Source organism: Penaeus monodon, chromosome 44 (assembly GCF_015228065.2).
Source record: "Penaeus monodon isolate SGIC_2016 chromosome 44, NSTDA_Pmon_1, whole genome shotgun sequence".
Lineage (NCBI taxonomy): Eukaryota > Metazoa > Arthropoda > Malacostraca > Decapoda > Penaeidae > Penaeus > Penaeus monodon.
The window spans coordinates 4,224,336-4,228,667 of NC_051429.1; the positions used below are offsets into that span (position 1 = coordinate 4,224,336).

At 31.7% G+C, this 4,332-nt stretch overlaps 1 protein-coding gene across 1 annotated transcript in view; it reads right to left on the reverse strand.

Annotated features, from left to right (window-relative positions):
* Positions 1–1,498, reverse strand: part of LOC119568458 (gastrula zinc finger protein XlCGF67.1-like) — a gene marked incomplete in the record, with an annotated part of 14,445 nt that extends 12,947 nt beyond the window's left edge. The window contains 1 exon segment of the mRNA XM_037916990.1: positions 1,435–1,498.
* Positions 1,499–4,332: the final 2,834 nt, after the last annotated feature.

Consider the following 4,332-nt stretch of genomic DNA (forward strand, 5'->3'; position numbering starts at 1 on the left):
AATAATATGATAATAAAAATATAAAAAAACGATGCTAATAAATAATAATAATAATAATAATAATAATAATAATAATAATAATGATAATAATAATGATGATATGATATGGATATGATAATAATGATAATAATGATAATGATAATGATAATGATAATGATAATGATAATGATAATGATAATGATAATGATAACAATAATAATAATAATAATAATAATAATAATAATATAATAATGATAATGATAATGATAATAAGAAAGAAGCCTCATGGATAAACTAAAATTGCCGGAGATATGGTATAAAAATATAATATAATATAATAAAAATATAATATAATATAAAAATAACATAATATAATATAATATAATATGATATAATATAATAATAATATAATATAATATAATATAATATAATATAAATATAATATAATATAAATAATATATATATGAAAATAACAATTTAGTAAGAAAACCTCCATTTCCTCGGAAACTACCCTACAAGCTCCAGTTTTGCCCATGTAATAGGGAAACCCCATTTCCTCTCAAATTATGCGAGGAAATAGTATAGAGGAAATAGTTTAGAAAATTATGAGAGGAAATAGTTTAGAAAATTATGAGAGGAAATAGTATCCCATTTCGCCAGGTTAGAGATGGTGCGGGTTTGTTGGTCTTAGCTGGAGCGCCAACCGGAATGACACCTGACATCCCTCTTTCTCTCGGCAATCCTTTGGTTCTTGTCTTAACATTTAATACAATTATCGAACACAAGACAAGAATCTTCAGTAAATGATAAAATAATCTATTAAAATATCATAAATGTCGTCAATTCACAATAATGACAATGATCTCCTGAAATATGTATTGTAATAAGAAAAAAATATATATTGTCTTTTTTTTTATCAAATAAGCAATCAATCTGAAAAATATCTTACCCAAATATGATATATATATACATATTTATATATATATATATATATATATATATATATATATTATATATATATATATATATATAAGCTTATGGAATCTATTTTTATCATTATCATTCATTCTTGATAAAAGGCAGATCATCAAATATCAATTGTTTCCTGTTTATTGACATTCTCTCTTATTCCCTTTTCTCTCCCTTCCTCTTCATTCCCTCTTTCTCAACATTCTCCTCTCTCTCTCTCTCTTCATTCGTTCCCTCTTTCTCTACATTCTTCCCATTCTCTTCATTCTCTTTTCTACTTCACTACACTCCTATTCCCTCTTCCTCCCTATTCCATCTTTTATTCCCGTCCTTGCTAATTCCCTTTCTTTAATCCTTCCTTTCCTCTCTCCCACACCTATTCCTCCATCTACATCCACTTATTCCGCACTTATATATTTTTTCGCGTATCTATTTACACATTTGTTCACATACTCACCTGCTACATACCCCAAAGTGCCCCCAAAATGCCCCTAAAAATGCCCCTTAAATAAGGGAGTCTCGCGAGCGCCAACTCTTGGCCTCTTGGGGCGTAGGGGGCGATCGATGCCAGATTTCACCAGATGCGTTAATTAATGCTCTGAATTTTTTCCCCCATTTACATATCTCTTTCGTTCTTGTTTATATATGCATTTTGTTTCGTTTTGCTTTATTTTACTTTACGTTATTTTATTTCGTTTTGTTCTATTTTATTTCTGTGTTTATGGAGCCTCTTGGGGCGTAGGGGCGATCGATGCCAGATTTCACCAGATGCGTTAACTAATGGTCTGAATTTTTTTCCCTATTTACATATCTCTTTCGTTCTTGTTTATATATGCATTTTGTTTCGTTTTGCTTTATTTTACTTTACGTTATTTTATTTCGTTTTGTTTATTTTATTTGTGTGTTTATGGAGCCTCTTTGGAAATAACCATGATGATGCCAGATTTCACCAGATGCGTTAATTAATGCTCTGAATTTTTTTCCCTATTTACATATCTCTTTCGTTCTTGTTTATATATGCATTTTGTTTCGTTTTGCTTTGTTTTACTTTACGTTATTTTATTTCGTTTTGTTTTATTTTATTTCTGTGTTTATGGAGCCTCTTTGGAAATAACCATGATCGATGCCAGATTTCACCAGATGCGTTAATTAATGCTCTGAATTTTTTTCCCTATTTACATATCTCTTTCGTTCTTGTTTATATATGCATTTTGTTTCGTTTTGCTTTGCTTTACTTTACGTTATTTTATTTCGTTTTGTTTTATTTTATTTCTGTGTTTATGGAGCCTCTTTGGGAAATAGATGCCAGATTTCACCAGATGCGTTAATTAATTGATTTTTTTTTTCTATTTACATCTTCAAAATAAATAAAATAAACAATAAATGATTATTTTTTATTCTATTTATTTACTCTATTTCATTTATTCTATTTATTGGACATCTTATGGAGAGGGAGAGAAAGAGAGAAACAGAGTAAGAGAGAGAGAAAAAGAGAGAGAGAGAGGGGGGGAGAGAGAGAGAGAGAGAGGAGAGAGAGAGAGAGAGAGAGAGAGAAGAGAGAGAGAGAGAGAGAGAGAGAGAAGAGAGAGAGAGAGAGAGAGAGAGAGAGAGAGAGAAAGAGAGAGAGAGGAGAGAGAGAGAGAGAGAGAGAGAGAGAGAGAGAAGAGAGAGAGAGAGACAATGAGAGAGAGAGAGAGAGATGGAGAAAAAGAAGGTGAGAGAATGAGAGAGAGAGAGAGAAAGAGAAAGATAGTGAGAAAAAAAAGAGCAGAGTGAGAGAGAGAAAGAGATAGAGAGAAGGAGAAAGAGAAAGATAGTGAGAGAGAGAGAGAGGGAGAGACAGGGGCGAGAGAGAGGGGAGAGAGGGAGGGAGGGAGGGAGAAAGGAAGAGGATTAGAGAGTGAGAGAGAGAGAGAAAGGGAGAAAGAGAGGGTGAGAATGTGAGAAACAGAGTAAGAGAGACAAAAAGGGAGAAATGAAGAGAGAAGTAGGAGAGGAGAGAAAAAAGGAGAGTGAGAGAGAGAGGAAGAGAGAGAGGGGGGAGGAGAAAGAGAGAGAAAGGGAGAAAGAGACTTTGAGAGAGTGAGAGATAGGAAGAGAGAGAGAGAGGGTGAGAAAATGAGTGAGTGAGTAAATCAATAAAGCATATACAAATCCCTTTAAAAAGATATATTATGATCAACTCACTACCCTATTTATCATTTAGTGACGTACACTCAAAACAGTTAAATCTTACGAGATACAAGATTAATCGCGCTAAGAAAGTAGATGTAGATTTAGAAAAGTAGATACTGTGTAAGAGAAGTAGATACTGCATAAGTGACTCTAAGAAAGTAGATGTAGATTTAGAAAAGTAGATACTGTGTAAGAGAAGTAGATACTGCGTAAGTGACTCTAAGAAAGTAGATGTAGATTTAGAAAAGTAGATACTGCATAAGTGACTCTAAATAAGTAGATGTAGATTTAGAAAAGTAGATACTGCATAAGTGACTCTAAGAAAGTAGATGTAGATTTAGAAAAAGTAGATACTGCGTAAGTGACTCTAAGAAAGTAGATGTAGATTTAGAAAAGTAGATACTGCGTAAGTGACTCTAAGAAAGTAGATGTAGATTTAGAAAAGTGATACTGCGTAAGTGACTCTAAGAAGTAGATGTAATTTAGAAAAGTAGATACTGCGTAAGTGACTCTAAGAAAGTAGATGTAGATTTAGAAAAGTAGATACTGCAAATGACTCTAAGAAAGTAGATGTAGATTTAGAAAAGTAGATACTGCGTAAGTGATCTAAGAAAGTAGATGTAGATTTAGAAAAGTAGATACTGCGTAAGTGACTCTAAGAAAGTAGATGTAGATTTAGAAAAGTAGATACTGCATAAGTGACTCTAAGAAAGTAATGTAGATTTAGAAAAGTAGAACTGCGTAAGTGACTCTAAGAAAGTAGATGTAGGTTTAGAAAAGTAGACTGCATGATCTAAGAATAGATGTAGATTTAGAAAGTAATACTGCGAAGTGACCTAAATAAGTAGATGTAGTTTAGAAAAATACTGCATACTCTAGAAGTAATGTATTTAGAAAGTAGATACTGCGTAAGTGACTCTAGAATAGATGTAGATTTTAAAAATAGATCTGCTAAGGACTTAATAATAGATAGATTAGAAAAGATATGCATGACTCAAGAAGTGATTAGATTTAGAAAAGTAATACTGATGACCTAAGAAATAGATTAGATTAGAAAAATAGATACTCGTAAGGACCTAAAAGTGATTAGTTTAGAAATATACTGCTAGTCTCAAATAATAGATTAGTTAGAAAATAGATTGCAGACTCTAAAAGTAGATTTAAATTTGAAAGTAGATACTCTGACTCTAAGAAAGAGATGTAGATTTA